Source organism: Nannospalax galili, unplaced genomic scaffold, assembly GCF_000622305.1.
Source record: "Nannospalax galili isolate Female #2095 unplaced genomic scaffold, S.galili_v1.0 scaffold120, whole genome shotgun sequence".
Classification (NCBI taxonomy): Eukaryota; Metazoa; Chordata; class Mammalia; order Rodentia; family Spalacidae; genus Nannospalax; species Nannospalax galili.
In genome coordinates this window covers 654,385-675,354 of record NW_008350324.1, presented here as the reverse complement: position 1 = coordinate 675,354, position 20,970 = coordinate 654,385, and the positions used below count along the sequence as shown (strand labels likewise).

Here is a 20,970-nt window from a genome sequence, read left to right as displayed (position 1 = left end):
GATTGCTCATGGAGTTACAGCCCTGTGGTCTGTCTCCAATTTCATTTAAAAACAGATTTCAAGTTCTCCATGTCTTAAAAAAAACAAAATACCTCTATCCCCCACACAAACAAAAGACTGAAAGAATGAATCCAACTGTTCCCTCTTTAAACAATACCCCAACCAACCAACTTCCTTAGTCTCCTGAGCTGCTAATTTGCAGCCTCTCTCCAGATCACCACCCAGGATTCAAGTTGAAGTGTTCTCTCCCACGCCAGCAAGTCAGAGCGGCCACTCCCCTGCAGATCAGCAGGGCTTGCTGACATGATCAGCCTTGGGGATCCCAGAGAGGTGAGTCTATGTGTCTCTGGGATCCTAGTGAATCATCAGCGGTGAAATCCCCCACATCAGGACTGCAGCTGAGGGTGATTTTGACCTTCCCAGACTGAATGCTACAAGTTGGGCAGGAGAAGTCTCAGCTCAGAGTCCGGAGGGAGAAGGGTAATGATGGCAGAATGGAGGCCTGGTAGGGGGTCTGGGGAGTGGTTCTCTTTTACACTGTTTCTCTGTCCAGCCTTTTTAAATATCAGCTGATAATAATAATCAGCTTGAAAATATACATGCCTTGGGAATGGCAATTGCAAATTTGTACTTTATCCTACAGATAAACCAAGCCTCATCTGTAAACACATACATATAAGAATATACACAGAAACACACATGTACATGTGTGCACACATGTGTATGTGCATGCACACACATTTACACATATTTATGCACAAACACAGAAGTTGTGTTGTACCTGGCATACACACGAACTCCCAGCACTTGTGAGGTTGAAGCAGATGGCTTAGGAGTTTGGGGCCAGCCCAGGTCACCCACGGAAACCCTGTCTCAAACACCATCACCAAAACAGTAACAGCTAAACAGATTAAGAAAGTCAAGTATCATCAATCAACAGAGCAAAGTGTGACGCCTTTGCAAAGGTATCATTCCTGGGGCTTTAAGCTGAGGGCAGAGCTGGCTGGTAAGGATCAGTGAGGAATGACCTTTGGGGTACACAACGCCATTTAAAATGCAACATGGATCACACTAACATCGAACTAGATTTACGTATATGTCCTATTTGTCTGTGTTTCCATGTGAACTCAGACATGTACTACATGTCTCTGGAAAAAAGTACTCAGGTCCCTGGTATCAGTGCACCAGTGGTTAACTTCTCAGAAAGAGACTCCAAGGCTGGGATTTGGGTGTAAAGGAAGCTAACCTTTTGAATATATTTTTTTATACTTGATTATGGATTGTTTTGATTATTTTTTGATTATTAGTTTGATTATTATGTTTTAGTATCTTTTTTTTAAAAAGAGGACAAAAATCTTTGAAGCCAGCCTGTCTTTGTTTCTCTGCTTGGCTTTGTGACAATGGCCAAGTTACTTAACCTCTCTGGGCCAGTTTCATCTGTAAAATGGAGATAGCCACAGTGGCTGGGTAGCTATGGGGATGGAGTGAGATAAAGTGATTAGCTTCTAATCACTTTCCAATGCACCATAGACTGAGGGAAGTACCCAAGACTAGGATCTCCTTCCTACACCAATGTCGATTTCAGCTATGTGAACAGTCATCTTTCTACTGAGCATCTTTGGTATCCAGTAGACATATGCGACTGAAAGCACTTTGTGCTGTGGACATACAGAAGGATAGTGCTTCTCAGGGGTGAGTGCTTGTCACCAGACCACCAGCTCCCCCCTAGAACGTAAGTTATAGAGTGCTGGGACACAGAGACACAGGCAAACAAGCTCAAGTGCCAGTACTTGGCAGTGGGTGAACGTGGTGAGAATGTGGTGGGGATGTCACTAACCCATCATCCTGAGAGAGCTACAGGGCTGTGTCCCCACCTTGGACAAGATGAGGGGAATCATGGAACTTTCATCTTGGCTTGGCCAAACTCAATTACCTGCACTAGGTCAGTCACCGGTATGCCACCACATCCATCATGCTGACAGACAATCCCAGAGTTCAGAGCTGAGGTTCTTAATTTCCTTTTGCTCATCTCCCACCCTGGTGCTGGCCCCATCACTGGGTGGAAGTCAAAGCCATGACTCTGGAGACAGAAAGACAAGGACTTGGGACCCAGTGCACATCCTGCTAGCCTCGGATTCCTCATCTGTGAAGTAGGAATGTTGACAGTCTCCCTTAGGGAATTACAAAGACAACTAGTGGGTCTTGTGTGTTCTGTGGCATCATTCACGTCCCCTGCACTCCACTCACAACTGTTCCCTTAGTGTGTGAGAGAGTGTATGTTAGTGTGTGTGTCTCTGTGTATGAGAAAGTGTTTGAGTGTATGTGAGTGTGTGTGTGTTTGTGTGGGAGAGTATATGTGTGAATATGTGCGCCTGTGTATGAGAGAGTGTGTGTGTATGTGTGAAAGAGAGAGAGAGAGAAAGAGAGAGAGAGAGAGAGAGAGAGAGGAGAGGACATTTGATGGAGTTTTGTTTATCTAGAATGAAATTATGTCATTTTCAGGGAAATGGATGGAACTGGAAATCATCATGTTAAATGAAATAAGCCAGACTCAAAAACAAATTAGAGGCTGAGGCTGAGGACTGCCATGAGTTCAGGCCAACCTGGCCTACCCAGTGAGCCTCTCTCTCAAAAAGCCAAAACAAAACACAACAGCAACAACAAAGCACAAAAACCAAAGTGTTATATATTTCCTCCTGTGTATGTACTCTAGATCAAAAAAAACTATGACCCGGGTTCGAATCCCAGCACCCACATGGCAGCTAACAACTGTCCATAACTCCAGTTCCAGGGGATCCAACAGCCTCTTCTGTCCACTGTGGGCACATGGGTGCACTCACTTACATGCATGTATAACACTCATACACATAAAATAAAAATAATAAAAAAATTTAAAAAATATCTATGACACAGAAGTAGAGGGAGTCATGGAGGTGGTCTGTAGAAGGCAGAGGGATACAAGGAAGGGTAATGGGGGTGGCTATGTACAAAGTATATTGTGTACATGTATGAAAATGTTTCAGCGAACCCATTGTTTTGTGTGCTGATTATGAAACATCTCATCTGGTGAGATGGCGCAGTGGGTAAAAGCACTTGCTGCCAAGCCTGAAAACCCAAGTTTGATCCCTAGGACCCACATGGTAGAAGAGAGCTGACTCTCTGCAGTGGGTAAAAGCACTTGCTGCCAAGCCTGAAAACCCAAGTTTGATCCCTGGGACCCACATGGTAGAAGAGAGCTGACTCTCTCAAGTTGTCCTTTGACCATACACACACACACACACACACACACACACACACACGCACACACACACACACACACACGCACACACACGCACACGTAAAAAAATAAATTGAAGAAACACTTTAGACTTTACTGTTGTAGTGACACGGAGCCTTGGAAGACACTGACTGTGACTGTGGTCAGATTTGGAGTGCCTGAGTGTGGGACTGACTGGACAGAGGACTGAGGAAGAGGGAGCTGTCCTCAGGGGTTTCCTGGCTTTCATTCCCTGTAGGATGGGAAACCATTTTCTTAGAGGAACACAAGCTGTTGGGTGGCAAGAAAATCATAACAACGAGTAATTTATGAGATTTTGCTTCCTGAATCTTAATGCATAATTTAACTGTGGTCTGATGGATAGCAAGAGTCAACATTTCCTGATATCTCCACTTCCATCATTCTGAGAACTCAGGAGGATGAAACAAAATATACTTGATTTGGTCCGTTCTCCAGCTTTGTCCCTGCCTGGCAGGTTGATGTTGGGCAAATCATTTAACAATCTGACTCTCAATTTTCTTATGAAATTGAAAAGGCAGTCAGTAGGTCTTAAGGACGTTGTGAAGATTCAAGAAGATGGGTGCCAGGGAGAGCACTTTGTAAAGCGTTAGGGCAGCCATAATGGCACTGCGGGGTCTTTGCTTTTAGGAAGATCTTGAGAGCAGCATGCTCTGAATTGCAGCTCAGTGCTACCTAGAGACTGTCAATTTTCTGCTCTCCTGATTGCGGTCCTTGGATGCATCCTGGGGCAGGGAAGCTCGGCCCAGAGGGTAGAAAAAGGTGCTCATGGAAGGAAAAGTGCGTATTTTAAGGGAATAGTGATAAGATTGAGCTCCTTAACTTGAAATTCCCCTATGAACATATCGCAGTATCCATGTAGGCCTGAATTAGTTACAAATGAATTTCAGTAGAGGATGAATATGTTAAAGAGAAAACACAAGCTACAGTGGTGGACATAACTCCTCATCTGGCACATCAGTCCATGATAACAATAAATGTAACCAGGTCAAGTTTGAGTAAAAGATCAGGACTCTCAAACTAGAGAATTCTTTGACAGTTGCCCTGGAGTACTGTGGATATGGGGACAAGGATCAAGGACAGGGGAAAATTAGTTCCCAATGGCAGGTGTGTGGGTCTGGTATATGCTTGCTGGCCATGTGACTCTTAAGCAGCATAGATCTGCTTTTAATTGATTAATTTAATAATAATATGATTTGCTCTCCTTGGAAGAACACCATAGCTATTTCTGAATCAATGTTCAATTCCCCAAAATATTTTCTACTGAATATTAGTTTGAAATATATGAAATTAGTAGCTTTACAAATGAATTTTCCCAATTCCAAATGACTCAACTTAATACTCTGATTATTTTAATACACGAACTCTTTACGTTAATTAATTAATTTAGATAGGTCCTTGTGTATCTCAGGCTGGCCTTGAACTCACTACATTGCTGAAGCTCCTGCCTATCTCCCCAGTGCTAGGATTACAGGCCTGTGCCTCCATACCTGATTCATGTGGTGCTAGGGATCAAATCCAAGGCTTTATGGTTATTAGGCAAGAACTCTACCAACTAAGCTACCTCTCCAGTCCCTGTAGGCTCTTTATTGAATGAGCTAATTTAATTGCTACAAAAATCACAAAGGACATAAAATTATTTATAGATTACATTAAGTCTCAAAGACGTCAATGTAGCTGTGGCAGCCAAAGCAACAGTCTGCAGGGACACAGATCAAGTTTTCCAAACTCAAAGTCTTTACTTTTATCACCCTCCAAGTACTGCTGCATGCTTGTCATTCAATCAGCCTGATTATGGGGGTGATTGAGTAACTGGAAGGTGACAGGGACTCTAGCTTTTCATTTCAGTCCTGGTCTGCGGCCTGTGGGTGTCCTTAGGGCTCAGGGAAGTCAGAGTCCTGGAGTCCTGGTGTTCACCTGAGGACAGAGTCATTAGTATCATGGATTTCCAGTCACTCTATGCTGCAATACGGAATAAAGTGGATGCAGTTGGGTCAACCCAGCAGCTGGCTAGTGAGGCGTTTGAGCTCATGATTGGGGTTATACTTTGTCTTGAGTTCTCTAAAACAGAGATAGGATCAAACTGAGGGCCCTCAAACTCCCTCAGGTCCCTCACTCACTTTCTTAGTCCTGTGCAGTTAGGACACTTGTGAAGATTCTATATTTGATGCTATTTCTAGTCTCAGAATGTGAGATATGAGACAGACTTTCTACCTAGGAGCATTGTTTCTTGAGTATTTTAAACAAGCCCAAATGGTTATGAAGCCACTTTCCTGGTGAACTACCCTCAAGTATGGCTTGCCTCTTAGGATGGAAAACGGGGCATCTGAAGAAATCACAGGTGCTGGGTAGGCGCATAGCTAATGGATTGCAGTCACTTCACAAAGTAAATGTTTAAAAGATCAGTTTCACAATGAAGACAAAAGGCTGATCATAACATATTTTTGTGTTGTAAGGAACTGTAGAGCATAATGTAGTATTTTTAAACTAAAAGGATAAAATTAAACTATGGATCATGATATCAGAAAGCCCTTCATAGGACTGGGAAGATGACTCAGTCAGTAAAGCGCTTGCCTCCCGTGCATGAGGGCCCAAGTTCAAAACCCAGAAAGCCCTTCATTGGTTGCTTTTATTGAGCAACTACTTTGTCCAAAAAAGACCCTGATCATCCAAACTAGTTGTCAAATCAGATGCTCTTCAGAGACAGAGATCATGTTTCTAGAGTTTACTGTTGTAGTCCCAGCATCCTTTGTGGAGCTCAGCATATCTGAGGGGCTTCATGAACCAGGAACTGAAGCTCGAAGTGTGCAGTCATTGCACGGATCAGCCCAGTGACCACCATGAAAGACTAGAGAGTCCAGGCTGTCTGGTACAAGACAGTTCCAGCAGGGAGCTGGAGTTCCATGCAGGAAGGTGAGGCTAAACTCCCTTCACTTCCTACCAACAGCTGCAGGGAGAGGATGACGCAGCCCAACACAGAGGAAGGAGGGAACAAACTGGACCTCACAGGCTTGAGTAACAAATCACAGATTCAGGAAAAGGAGAGTTGAAGATGAGGAGTCTGTGAAACCACCAGCAATGGATGAGGTCTGGTGCTCCATCCCCAAAGTCTGCTCCATGGGCCAGCCTCACCAGCATGACCTGGCAGCATGTCACAGCTGCAGAGTCTCAAGCCCTACCCAGCCTTCTCTCCACAGGAGACTCAGCTTCTTGTGCACATGATCATTTGAGAAACTCGGGTCCGAATGCCTGTCACACCTTCCTGCAGTCAGTCCCTCAAAGCTTCAAACAGCAGACTTCCAGCTAGCGAGTGTGACAATATTAGGTTGAACTGTACCAAATTGCCACCGTCCAATGATTTTGTGACCTACAAAGATGGCAATTTCAAATGAAACTCCAATTCCAGCTCAATCTATACCTTGTTCTGCACAAGAGGGTTTCTGATCTAAGATATGACATTTTTTAAAAAAGGCTCTGGCTAGACTCTATAAATAGCCCACAGGTATGCAGGTGAGCTATGTTTGGTTCACAAAATGAATCCCCCCCACACCATTTTAAAAAAATGAAGGTTTCACATATGATAGAAATATCTGGCTTTCTTAGCAGAGTGGACAGTGTATTAATACAAAGCTTAGGTTCATAAGCATCAGCCAACAGCTGGAGTGTAGGTGGTGGTTCCAGGTTAGACTGCTCTGAGTTCTTGTCTACCCTTGGCCACCAAACAGCTCCCTTGTGTCATGTCTTTGCTTTTTACTGGGATTCTGGAGGGAAGAAGCAAAGGTCACCTTGTAGAGCTGCTCAGTGAAGGGACAAAAAGTGCTTGGTGCTCATGGCCCTGTCTTGGGGTTCCCTGGAACACCATGGAGTCTCATGGGGTCTTCTGAGAGGGCTTAGCATCTGTCTAGCTGGTGACCAGTGGCTGAGGCTCCATCTCGACTTCCTACTCCCTGGTGGAAATCTACCACTGTGTACAGTGTCCCACACTGGCATCTTACAGGCCCACACCCTATCACCCAGCTATACCCCCAGCCCAGGACTCCTGCTTAATTCCCACCCACTGCTTCTCTTGCTGTGTGGTGGGTACCAAGCCCTTCCTGCAGTGACATCTTTCTTTCAACGAAGCTTTTTCTTTTTATGTCACCCCCATCCTGGCCTGCTTCAGAGAAGAAAAGAATTCAGTCTCCGTCATCTATGCAGGGGGACAACAGAGTACCAGCTTCCATATATTTTTCTTAATGACTTCACCTTACAGTGTCCTGACAGGGTGCAGTATTCATTTCCTCCTTAGAAGACACCCTACCCACCCCAGCCCTGAGGGACAGACTTCTGCCTCTTTTAGCTGCACTTAGTAGAGCTCTGGAAGTCTCCTGCAAACTAAACATCACAGAACAAAGAGAGCTACAAGCCACTAAACAGTCTCTAAACTGACTCACAGGGGTGGGACGGAGGGTTTATGGGGAGTCTCAAGGGGAGGCCACAGATACTTTCCCAGTACCAAGTTCTTCTATGACTTTGCCACTGACTGGCCATGTGGCCCTGGACAGGCCTTGAGCACCCCTGTGCCTCTGTTACCCCGCCTTTAAAAAGATTTTATTATTTTTATTTTATGAATATAATGCATTTAGGTAGTTGTGCCAGTGTCATGCAAGGCCTGTGGCAGTCAGAAGAGGGCACTGGATCCCTTGGAACTGGAGTGACAGATGGTTGTTAGCTGCCATGTGGGTGCTGGGAATTGAACTCAGGTCCTTTGCAAGAGCAGCCAGTGCTCTTAAGTGCTGAGCCATCTCTCCAGCCCCTGTGACCCCACCTTTCAATTGAACAGTAACAATGTCTCCTACCATCAGGTATGAATCTCTAACAATGTCGGCTTGGGATGACCTGACCTGATGCCACGTGTCCCAAGTGGGCCTTACACTGTCTATTTTGGCACCATACTCTTATTTTTTTTAAAAAAAGTTTTATCTATTATTTCTATTTTACATGTATGAGTATATTGCTGGCATGTGTATAAGTGCATCTGTGTTGTGACATGCCCTCAGAGGTCAGAAGAGGGTTTTGGATTCCTCCGGAACTAGAGTTATGCATAGTTGTGAGCCACCATATGGGTGCTGGGAACTGAACTCAGGTCCTCTGCAGGATCAGTCAGTGCTCTTAATCATTGAGCCATCTGTCCAACTCCTTGGCACTGTACGCTTGACTCAATATGCGATTACTCAGTTAATACTTTTCCTTAACATTGATCTGCTTGTGTGTGTGTGTGTGTGTGTGTGTGTGTGTGTACATGTGCATGTGTGTGTGTGAGTGCACATATGTGCATATGCATGTGGAAGTCAGAGGGTGATGTTGAGTGCTTTCCTCAATTGCTCTTCATCATATTTTTTGAGATAAGGTCTCTCCCTGAACCTAGAGCTCACCAATTCAGCTAGGCTGTCTGACTAGAGAGCCCCAGAGAACCTCCTGTCTCTGCCTCCCAAGTACTAGAGTAACGGGTGTGTCCGACTGTGATTCTGTGTTGTAGTTTTCCTCTTTAATGTAGGCTCTGAGGGGTTGAACACAGGTCCTCATGCTTGATCTACCTCTCCAGCCCCAGACTGACTTGTCTTCCCCTTAAGTGCTCAGTATAGTCTCTTTCTGGAGTAAACCCACAAGGAGTCATGCTGATGGCTCAGCTGCTTTTGTCTGCCATCTACCAAAACAAATAGTGCACCAGTAAGTTTTAAAAATGAGTGCCACAGTGCTGTCCCTATGAGAAGACAGAGAGCAAAGGCAGACAGGGTGAAAGTGTGTAGAACTGGCTAGGAATCCTAGAAGTTCCAAGTATGGACAGGACAAGAGAAGTTGGACGAACTGTCACAGATGGGTGGGGACAAAGGAGGAAGAAACAGGAAGAACAGGGACCTGGATGGGATCCTGTGGCCAAAAAGGAGCATTAAAGGAGGGGTGGCATACATTAAGTTGAATTCAGTTCATTCGAGTCACTGTGATAGGGTGCTCATGTTAGCATTAGGGAAAGCTAGGTCAGGATACAAAGAAACTCCATATTGTATTCCACAACTTTTCTAAAAAATTAGAAAATAATAAATAAAAAACTGTAAATTGTAAATAAAAAGAATTTATGTACTTTTCTATGAGACAGGGTCTTGCTAAGTGGCCCAGACTGGTCTCAAAATCTCCATCCTTCTGCTTCAGCCTCCTGAGTTGCTGGGATTATAGGTGTGTGCCACAACACCCAGTCCAATTAAAGGTATTTTATTGTTTTGTTTTTGTTTTTGTTTATAAAAAAATATGTTTAAGGTAAGGTAAGGTAAAGTAAGGTAAGGTAAGGGTGAGGGCTGGAGACGTTCAATGTTTAAGAGCACTGGCTGCTCTTGCAGAGGATTAAGGTTTGAGTCCTGGCACCCACATGGCAGCTAACAACCATCCATAACTCCAGTTCCAGGAGATCTTCTGCCCTCTTCTGGCCTCTATGGGTACTGCATGCATGTGGGCGCATATACACATGCAAGCAAAATACATTAAAAAAATTAAAAATAGGTATCAGGGCCAGCCTTTCTCCTTCCCCTCCTCTAGATCCTGTGCCTGCTAGCTGCTCACTCTCTTTGGATTCACCTATTCTGAATATTCCTCTGCCTGGGTCCTCACTGCACTGTGCTCCCCCCCCACCCCCCAGCTAGCTTTGAGGTTCAGCTGGGTGGTGGCATATATATGTGTAATATATATATATATATATATATAAACATGGCTGAGTCATCTGTTTATCTGCTGAAGGACATTTTTGGTTGTTTCTACCTCTCTTTCCCTCTTGTAGACAGCACTGCCGTGAACATTCACGTACAAGTCTTTGTTTGAATGCTGGTTTGCCATTCTTAACGAGTTCCCAATTTCCTTTTGGGGAGGTAAAAGCATTTGAGAACCAGATACATGCAATAGTTGCACAGCACAGCAGACATACATCACTTTAAAATGGCTGATTTTATATTATGAGGATTTTATCTTAATAAGATAGAAAAAATACATACCGTGAGTACAGTACTGACTAATTTGGAACTCTGATTCTGTAGGATTAGTGAAGCTTGCTAGCTGGAGACAGGCATGGTGGCACACATCATAACCTCAGTGCTCAGGAAGCTGATGCCAGGTATGATGGCACATACCTCTAACCTCAGTACTCAGGAAGCTGAGGCAGGAAAATCATGAGTTCCATGCCATCTTGGGCTATCCAATGAGACACTGCCTCATAAACAGAAAGCAAACTAAGGAACAACAAGAATGTTGGTTGACATCATGGTTATTGCCAGAGACCCCCAGACCCTCTGGCTTCCACTCCAGAGTGTTTTCCACAGCATTGTGCCACTTTCCCAGGAAAACTTCTTCAAGTTCAACCTACAACTCTCCATGAAGGCCAGCAATAAGCTGCCCAGGTTCTGAGCCACAACAAAAATGCCTTGCTTTGAACTCCAAGAACTCAGCCTGTATTGGTGAGACTTGTGGACCTCCTCGTATGGATGGTGCAACTAGCTATGCTCTGCAATGTGGGGAGGGAACATGCTACACCTCTCCTCAACACAGCAAAGCTACGTCAGCAGTTCATTCAACCAGCTTCACCTCCTCAATCAACTGGGCCTTCATTTCCCCAGGGCCCCAACCCCGGCTTTGTTGGCTGTGAGGCAAAGCCCAGACAAGTCCTTTTGCTTTCACAAGGCTCAGCTCCACTTCTCCAGGTCCCTTGGGATGGATCTCATTGTTTGAAATGAAAGACAGTGCCCGATGTGTTTTAAGGCTGTGTTCTGAAGACCCTGAGAGAGCTGGAGCTACTTCAGCACATCTCCGTATGGAGAGCATCTTTTGGCTTCAGGCAGTTGAACTTGTCAGTGACTATCGTCCAGTAACCTCTCCTTTCTCCATATATGATGCTGGTCGTTCTTGGTCTTCCACCCTCAGACTCCCCCCCCCCCTTCTCCAATCTCCCTCAGTCTCCTGGAGGAGGCTGACTTCTATGGGCACTCACAGCTCTCTGGCCCTGTGACTTCTGACTGGGTGTACCCGGTAGGAGGTACTGGTTGCAGGCAAGAGGAGAGGAGAGGGGGAGGAGAGGCTGGGTTCTCCTTCCTCTGCTCCCTCCCTGTTAGTGCTATATCTGGCTGGGTGCACATTCTTTTCAAAGTACACAGCTGTGGAGGGAGGGTTGCCCCCCAACCTATCCCAATTCCACTCCATGGTTCACCACTTCTCCCTGCCCCTTCTGAATGGGTGGGACTTAGTCCTTTGTCCCAAGTCCCTGGCTGCATCACTCTGCTTGTTAGTGCCTTAAACTTCCCATAAAGAATTGCTTCATCATAATCTTGAACACTTTGGCTGCAGCTGCCTTGCATGTCCTGCTTGGATACCAGCTGGTAAATCCTCACCGCATTGCCTGTGGGTGTCACGATAAGGGAAACCAGAAGCAATTCTGATGGTTAAGGTTATAACCACAGTCTTTCTGAGACAAGTTATCCTCATCCCAGTCCCAACCTCCTCTTCACCATCAGCTTCCAGATCTCGGGAGTGCTTCAAGCATTTAGTGATCCTGTCACCCAGTGAAGTGGATTAGCTGTGTTTCCAGAAGAGATGAGGACGACTTAGAGAGAGGCTGAGCCACTTGCCCAAGGTGACACAGTGAGTAAACTGCAGTTGCTGGACTTGAACCTGGTTTGGGCAGGCTCCTGAGTCCTTGCCTCCACCGCTGCACATTCAGAGGTGACTAGGGTGCTGGAGTCCATATTGCAGGGGTGCCTGCTCTAGAAGGGACAGCACTGAACCCAAGGGGAAAGCTCACTATTGCCAAGGAGGTCAGAGCTGCTGGCTGAACAAGCCCGCAGAGCTCAAAGCATTCACAGAGCTCGAAGCACAGGGCACGGCCAGGATGAAATGCCAGTCCCAGAGAAGGCAACTTTGGAAGGGACTCCAGGAATGAACCTCAAGAGGTCCAGGGCCCGTCTTACTGCTGGCAGAGGGAACTGTCACCTGTTGGATGCTCAGTGCCCCTGATGTGAAGAACGCCGTGGAAAAGAGGGCTAGACCAGGACACTACAGAGCTGCAAATGGAGTTGTCACCAGCCTTCAGAAAGCATGCTCACAGCACAATTTAAAATACCCAGGGAAAAATGTAAAGAAAGGCGGCCATGGAAAACCAGTGACCCCCAGCTGGGCTTCAGGGATCCTTCTTCCAGGAAAAGGGGGCGGGAGAGGGAGGGAGAAAGGAAAAGAAAGAGGGAGGAGTGTGCTCAGGAACGTATGTGTGTATGTGTATGTGGTGATGGTGGGAGATGGGAAGGTGAAATTTCTTTTGAGACAGGGTCTCACGTAGCTCAGGCTATGTATTCTTTGGAAAAATTGAGCCCAGAGAAAAGTCTAACTAAAACTGTCCCTGCCTCCCAACATTTTATTACAAAATTACATATACACAACACATACACACACACACACACACACACACACGCACACACACACACGTTTGTTTGTTGAGACAAGGTCTTGTTGTATGTAGCCCAGGCTGGCCTTAAACTCCTGCTCATCCTGCCTCAGCCTCCTGAGTTCTGGGACTACAGGCATCCGCCACTGCTTTGTTAGGAAATATTTACACACAGAAAGCTGAGAGGAGTGGTATAATACCCTTAACCTTTCTATTAGATTCAGTAACTATTAACATCTACATGCTAGCTCATCTCTCCCCATCAAAGAATCATTTCTCTATGTATTTATTCATCTGCCATCTATCCGCCTGTCCATCTGTCTGTTTCGCTACTTGTCTGCCTTTAAAACGAACCACTTTAATTCTCTTTTGCTATGCTGAGGATGGAACTCAGGGCCTGGCACATGCCAGGTGAGTACTCTGCCACTGAGCCACACCAGTCCTTACAACAATCATTTTAAACTAAGGTGGAAACATGATACTTCATCCCTAAATAACAGCAACAACAACAATAGAAATGTGTAATTACACGCATTACAAATATTCCTGGGCCATAAGACCAAGCAAGAGAACTTAATTTAGATTCTGGCTTCAATTTAGCCCAGAAATCTAGCCTATGCCCCTTTATTCTCTGAAACAAAACTTCTGTGTCCACCCAATGTTAATGCCCACTTTCCCTGAACTCTTGCTCCCCGGTGACAGAGCGCAATTTCTAGACTCCAAGACAAGGTACTAACTGCATGGGAGATTCAGAAAAGAAACATAACACTTCCTGCAGGTGAGTCTTAGGGGAGACCCACCTGAGACAGGTGGGTTCTGGGGATAGAACTCAGGTCATCAGACTTGGTGCCAAGCGCCTTTGCCCACTGAACCATCTTGCTGGTCCTGGTGTCTGTTTTTCTCTCAAGCAGTGGGACATTACTACTAAGATAGGCATTCATTCTCAAAGTGGAGTTCTGGATGTTTGGTTGAAAGATCTTCAAAAATAATAAAATAACCTAGCCAAGAGACCCATTGGGTCTGCTGAACTTCTGTTGGGCCGTGAAAAGAAACAAGGGTGTTTCATTTCAGTGTCTGTGCTGTAGGAGGTGAGGACATGAAAGTGAAAACAGCTTCATAAGCAAGCATGTGCTCTGGACTGTCTGCCTCCAGAATGCCATTGCCTGAACACAATTGGCTTCCATTTTCCTTAGTGAATATTTCAGAGCTAGGCTTGTGCCTCACACCTCAGAGACACAAATGAGCCCAGAACATATCAGTTGTTGTTAAAAGCTGTTCCAATGAATCCCCACAGGCTACTTTTTTGTATTTAAAATTCCTGGAATCAAACACAGCCCCACAAGACCCACCTGTTGTTTTAATGGCTGAACAGAATTGACTACATATGCCCTCTGCCTTACTTCCCCAATCTGGCAAACAAAAACCTCTTAGGCACCATGAGCTACTTAAAGGATGGAACCAGGCCTTACCCCTTCTTGATGCCACCATTTCTCTGGGTCAGGCTGGAGTTTGGAGTTCAAGAGGTTGACCTGACTCTTGTTCATAACAAGAAGTCAAACTCTTTTAGCTGAGAAATGATGGATGCTTTCTGACACTCTCTGAAGTTGAGCAAGCTTTTGAATCCCCAAGGTCCTTTCTTCATGTCTAACTGAAAACTGGTTCTAGAAAGGCCCACCTTTCCAATTTAGCTGTGAGGTTTTAATAAAGAAGAAATGATTTCTGAGTGTCATTTAATACCGGGAGATGTTGGGCCAATGTTTCTGGCAGAAGCTGAGCACTCTGGGGCATCCCTGAAAGCCTGTAGAATTTATTTCAGGGGCTTTTAGTCCCAAATTCTTGAAGCTTCATGCAGTGACCCAAACTCAGGACCATTCTTCCTGGAAAATCCTGATTGAGACAAGTGGTGTTATTGTAGTAAGGCTCTGAACACAAAAATCAGAGGTGTAACCCCAGGATACAAATGAGATCACATCCTTTGCAAAGAGCTCTGTCTCCTACCCGAACAGGGAATTTTCCTTTGAACACGACTTATGGGATCATGACTGAGGAACTTACACCCCAGGTAAGGAAGAGAGTTGAAGCCAAAGAGGTTCCGAGGGTCCTGAGTCCAGGAATATAACGGAAATGTCTCTGAGGCCAGACAAGCTGTGTGAAGGTACCTGATGTTTATGAGTTGATTCAGATAAACAAACCAAAGCAAAATGAAACAAAAACCTGCAATAAGATGAATACCCCAATCCAAACCAACGGTGTGACAGCCTATTGGGATGTCTAAGCATCCAGATGGACACACTGTTAGGTTTCAACTCTTCCATTTCACAGATTGGAAACTGAGGCTGACAGGGAGGAAGGGGCTCAGCCCAGAACAAGTGACCAAATGAAGGGGCTCCTCCCTTTCAGGTTTCTTTTTTGCTGTGTGACCACTGAAATGCATCCAGCACTATCTTTTCTAGAGCCTCACATACATTCTTCCACCGAGTCCCCCTGATAGCATACACAGCAGTTATGATCACATGGATGATATGTGGAGTGTTTGGGAGCTCAGTTCACTCACCTGAGTCACAAACTCCTCAGGGGCCCAAACCTGGCATTGATGCATCCCAGGGGATAATGTCCTTTTGAATTCTATCCTGTGCTCTGCTTTGAGATCTGACTTTGGTTGACTCAGAGTGGCATAGGATGTCCATCACTAAGAGGGCTATGTAAACTGGAGTGCCATCTCTCATGCCCCTGTCTCTGAGAAGTCTCCTCTGATGCGCTGTCTCACACCTCTCCTATAGAAATGCCACACCTGGCACAAGGCTTGCTTGATGCCCCCTGCATGGTAGACTTCAGCCTTCCTCAGCATTCCCTATTTCATCAAGTGCCTGTCTTTGGGGTTCAGCCCTGGATATGCCACATAATGCTAACCACATCCCGTCAGACACAAGCTAATGTGTTCTGTGGAACCACCCATGGTAACTTCCCTAATTCTCAGCTTATCGTCACTAAATACGATTATGATAAGATGCATGCTGGAGAGCCTACTAATGATGCTCACATTGGGGGCTTAGTGGCATTTTCTGTTGAACCATTATCTACATTGAACGGATCCAAGCGGGCTCAATTTCCCAGCATGGCAGGATACTGCTCTCTCTCTCCTCCCTAGGATCAAAAGTGCGAACTCAGAAGACACACAACAAGACCTGCCAAGGCAGGGTAGAGGCTGAGCTGAAAGCCAGTGCTTTGGTGAATTAAATGCAGTTATTTCCTTGATTCTGAAGTTATTCCTGATGGGTCACTTTTAAAAGGAATTTTCTCTCTGAAAAGATTAGCCACTGGAGTGATGCTTAACATTAGATGGGAATTCAACACTAATGCCAGTAAGACCAAGGTCAGAGGAATCCCAAACAACTTACTAACTTACAGCAACAATCAGAAGAGAGAATTAAATTCTCTTTCAATTCCAACTCTCTAGGCCTTCTCTATTCTGTGGTCCACATGAGACAGCATCAAGTTTCAGACAGAGCATGAGGACATAAGGGTCTACCCCAGCTTTGTCAGAGATGGACAGTGTGACTTTTACCAGTCTCATGCCTTCTCTGGGCCTCAGTTCCCCCTTTGTATAATGGGGGTGATAGGCAGGAACCAAGGACCTTGGAATCTCCTGGAGGAATCTTGCTTAAGTGCAGACACTCCATGTCCCCAACTGGGGATCCAGACTCTGCAGACAGAAGGGTCTGACATTTCTGCTTCCAGGCTGTGGGCTGTGACATTGCCGGTCTGCTGGGCTGGCATTTGATACTCGCTAGATTAGATGATGCCTAAAGGCAATCAGATATCAGAACAAGGGAAACGGGCTTGTCTGTAGCCTCTATTATGTTATGAACCACACAGCCCCATGGGCCACTCTGGGATGGGAAAGCATGCCCCCTTGTGCAAACAGTCTGGGTGAAAATTGGTCCTGAAATGCACAGTTCAATTTCTAAGTATGCCAGGTTTTCCTGTGAGTATGTTCCTTAACTATGGCTGTAACAGCACTCCAAAGCTCAACCAGCCTTGTCTAGCCCTGCCCAGACCTACCGAACCCAAGTGACAGGTGGCGCACTGAGAGCTGTCATAAGACATCCCAAGACACACACAGAAGAAAGGGAAATCAAACACATTTTCTCATGCTTCCAAAACCCAGGTGAGCTGACTCCCAAGTCACCTGTGTCCTGGAAAACCAGCAACACTGCAGGCAGGGAGCACTTGGACTACTGTCTCTTAGTACCTTGGACAGCTCCTGTAGCTCTCTACAGAGAACACCTGGGGACTGTCTAGATTTTACACCACCACTCCCAGTCTCGCAGCTTTCCCCAGAGGTCGCTCTATAGAAGACAGAGCCTTTAAGTCCTGGCTTTGGGCATTTAGAGAAAATAAAGAATTTGCAGGAAGAGCAAAGGGCATGTTGCTCTAGACATCAAGTCTACTTCATAGACTTCCCCCAACCTAGGTTTCCTTTACTTTCTTAAAATTAACAACTGTGACATACCACTTGTCTCCAGAGCCCCTGTTACAGATATCACAAAATATTCAAAACAATGTGTCATGGGAACTATTTGTGTCACTTTACAGATAATAAAACTGAAGCTCAGAGACTGTAAGTGACCAAGTGAGGGTCACACAGCCAGAAGCACACTCAGCTTAGCCGCAGACAAAAGTCTCCAACAGGTTTCTATTGCACTGTTTTCTCTTTCCTGTGTGGTCTGGGACTTGGGGGAGGGTGAACCAGAATTTCTGGAGTCTTCTTGAGGTATCTGATTGGGCAGACACATCCAGGATTGAGGCCATGCATACAAAAGTGGGGACAAAGTGCTTCCCTTTGGGGACATGCCAAGACTCTCAAACCAGGCTGCCGAGACTCTGGAGGGCCAAGAGTGAGCCTGACCCATACTCCATTCTGGCGAACACCCAAGATTAAAAAAATCCAACCCAAACAACACCCACCAAAGCAAAAACAAAAATCCAACCAAGAAATTGATTCTCTTGTGAGCTGTGCTAATGTTTTCGTTTGATTTTCTTCCTTCAGATTTGCTGTTTGCTCTGATCCCAGTTAGACCTGACACTGGAAAAGTGGTTACACTTCCTCCACAACCCTCTGGAGTAGTGGCTGGTGGGGTCAGCTCACTCCTGTCTTCCCCAGTCCTGGGCAGACAAATTTGTCTGTACCTCACCCGTCACCTCACCTTTGGGCACTTTACGGTGTCATCTAGTGCCCTCTTTGTAGCCGTGTGTGTGTGTGTGTGTGTGTGTGTGTGTGTGTGTGTGTGTAGGGGCTGCCAGGGTGCAGAGTTGGACAAGGATGGCAAAGAATTTGCTCCCAAAATGTGACGCATTTCCCTAGGGGCTGCTTGGGCCATTGGGGAGATGGAGATGGCCCTGGTCTTACCCCCCAACCCCCACCTCCATCCACTTCTGTCTGCAGGAAATCCTAATCCCTGGAGACTGCAGGATCTGTCCTGGGGTTTCATAAGAACCAACTACCAGCAATATTTCACCAGCGCATGGAGCACCTGTCCACAGCTTTGTATTTACATTTAGCATGTTTTAAAGGTCTCCAAACAGCACCAGGAAAACAGTTGCTTCTCTATCTTACACGGAGGCTTACAGAGGGAAGAGACTTACCATGAAGGAGTAGCTCTAGGGTTATAATCCCAGGGGCATCCCTCAAAAGTCCCCTGCCCTGGCTATACACCATCTGTGTGTATCCCTCCTCTCCAGCACCTGCTCGGACAGCGCCGTGCTGGGTATGCGGAGCAGCGGGCATTGGGGCCACCTTGCCCTAGGGGTGGAGGCAGGCACCTCACATCTTGTCCCCTAAGGCGCAGTTCGAGAGCCCTGTGCAGACTCCAGGACCTAAATCCCCACAGGTGGGGAGGGAGACTGGATCTCTTAGAGACCCTGCCTTAATCCTGGGCCACTTGGAAGTAAAGGCATTGCCAGCTGTGCATGGCGGGGTCTCTGAACATTCAGGAGCGTGCCCCTAGCCACAGGCTCTGGGGACCCATCAGGGGCGCTGGGGACCTACCAGGAGCTCTCAAGAGCCTCCTCAGCTGAAGGAAAGAGGGATGTAACTTCCCAGGTTGGGTGAGCTGGCGCTGCTTCACCTGATCCTGCCAGGCCCGCGGGAGCGGGAGCGCAAGGCGGATCCAAAGTTGGAGGCAGCCAGAGCCGAGGTCTAGTCAGTCCGGATGCTAGAGTCGCCATCGTGGTCCCCGAGAGTGGCAGGAGAGAGGAGGAAAGACTGGTCAGTAGCAGGAGGCTCAAAGTTGAGGTCAGGCATGTGTCGAGGTCTCCAGGGTCATGTGTCCCCAGCCTTGGGCTGCCCGCCCGGGGTCACGACTACCACTGCTGACTGTCTACTGTGACCATGGCAACAGGGTTGGGGACACAGAGGGAAGGAGAGGGAGGGTCCCCTGCAAAGTTGGAGCAGGATGGCGGCATCCACCTCCTGGGGGATCGGAGCCCAAGCCCAGAGCTGTGTGGAGACCCAGGCCGCTCGAGCCAAGTTGGAACGCGCGCAAAGCCCGCACCTAGCGCACGCACGGCGGGAGCGGACAGCGCCAGGGACAGGCGAAGGGACTCGGGACACTAGAGTCCAGGGCACCGGAACTCACCTGCCACCAAACCGCGAGACTCCGGGGCTGCTGATCGCGCAGATCGCCCGCCACTCGCTCTCCCGCGCCTCCTTGCGCTGCCCGCGGCCGCTGATCCCGAGCCTAGCTCGGTGGGATGCTCCAGAGAGCCCGGCGCAGCCACTCAGCTCAGAACTGTGCGTCTCTCACCTCCCGGATAGCTCCCCGCCCCTCCCCAGCCCCAGGCTCCCACCTCGGTCCGCCTCAGCCCGGCCAAGTTCAGGACCTACGGCTGCGGGCGTCCCCACGCGCGCGCTCCAGCTCACCCGGGCTGCCGGTGGTGGCCGCTGCCGCCCCTCAGCGCCAAGTAACTGCTCGGCCGCCCGGTGCTGTGAAAGCAACATCAATATGCAGGGACCGAGCTGCGAGCTCAGCGAGGGTCGTGAGGGGGAATTTATTTCTTAATGTCCCTGCTTTATCCTATCATCGCTGAACCGAATTAGCGGTGACGTCCAACCGGCTGGTTTATGGGCGTGGGGAGGGAGACGTCGCAACCCTCATTAAAAGAGCCGCTCTGGGCTCGGAATCATACATCTTTTATATAACCTAATTTCCATTTTTTTCTATGAGGAAAACACACACACAATGACAATTTTGGGGCGCCTGGAGGGGACTAGTTGTAGTAGCCACGGGGGTGGGGGTGGGGGTGGGAGGCTTGTTTGGGGCCCCCCCGAGAGAGCCCCAGGGAGGCAGAATGGTTATTTCTGTCTATGTGGCCTTGGGAAAGCATTCCTTAATGGGACAGTGGAAGGTACAGTCCCTCTTGCTGGACAGCACCCAAAGCCCCCTGGGTAGCTAGCAGGAGAGTCAATGCTGAGTTCTGGCCCTGGTTCTTAGGTGGACAGGCAGAAGGAGTCATCTAGTTTTGGAAAGGTTGCCTGGTTCTGGTGCATTCTGCAACAGAGGCATCTATGGTGGTGGTGGGGAGCGGTGACAGATGGGGTCATATTTCCCTATGGCTGGGAGACCTCAATGCCAGGAGAGGCCAAGAGCTGGGTTGGGGGAGGGGCAGACATGGAGAATGTGCTTCCTTCCTTTCTTAGGGGCTCTAACATATGGGTAACCATATAAACCAGTCTCCAAAGCTGTCTCTTCCCAGGCAGATTGCACAGGCGTTTTGCATTTAACTGTCACTGTTGCTCACATACTCTTGGAAAAGCAGTGTGTGCGTGCATGTGTGCGTGAGTGCGTGTGTGTGTGTGTGTGTGTGTGTGTGTGTGGTGTTGGGGGCGAACTCAAGGAAAAAGAAGACGATTCAGACCCAAACACATAGACTCAAACACACACTCAGACACCTGGCTAGTGGCTTGATCTCTCCTCAGTCTTACCAAAGGCACAGGCACACTCAGACTATGATATACAAAGAAGCAAAGCACCAAACCACCCCACTTTGTCACCAATAAATGCTCCTCAGATGCCTTGCATGTCAAGCCTAGGGGAAGGGGGGGTGTGACTTTGAGGGGAAGGAGGGGCTGGGAAAGGGAAGGAGGCATAAAAAAAAAAGCTGAAGTCTATGTTAAGGGAGGGTCCAAGAAATACCATCAGCCACCAGGGCTCTGCCACTTCCG

At 47.3% G+C, this 20,970-nt stretch overlaps 1 protein-coding gene across 1 annotated transcript in view; it reads right to left on the bottom strand.

Moving 5' to 3' along the window:
* The window catches only part of Nos1 (nitric oxide synthase 1), a 129,728-nt gene extending 109,912 nt beyond the window's left edge, over window positions 1–19,816 (bottom strand). Inside the window, exon 1 of the mRNA XM_008847449.1 lies at window positions 19,669–19,816. The gene's annotated coding sequence lies outside the window, so the exon portion shown is untranslated. The remainder of the gene's footprint in view (window positions 1–19,668) is intronic.
* Window positions 19,817–20,970: the final 1,154 nt, after the last annotated feature.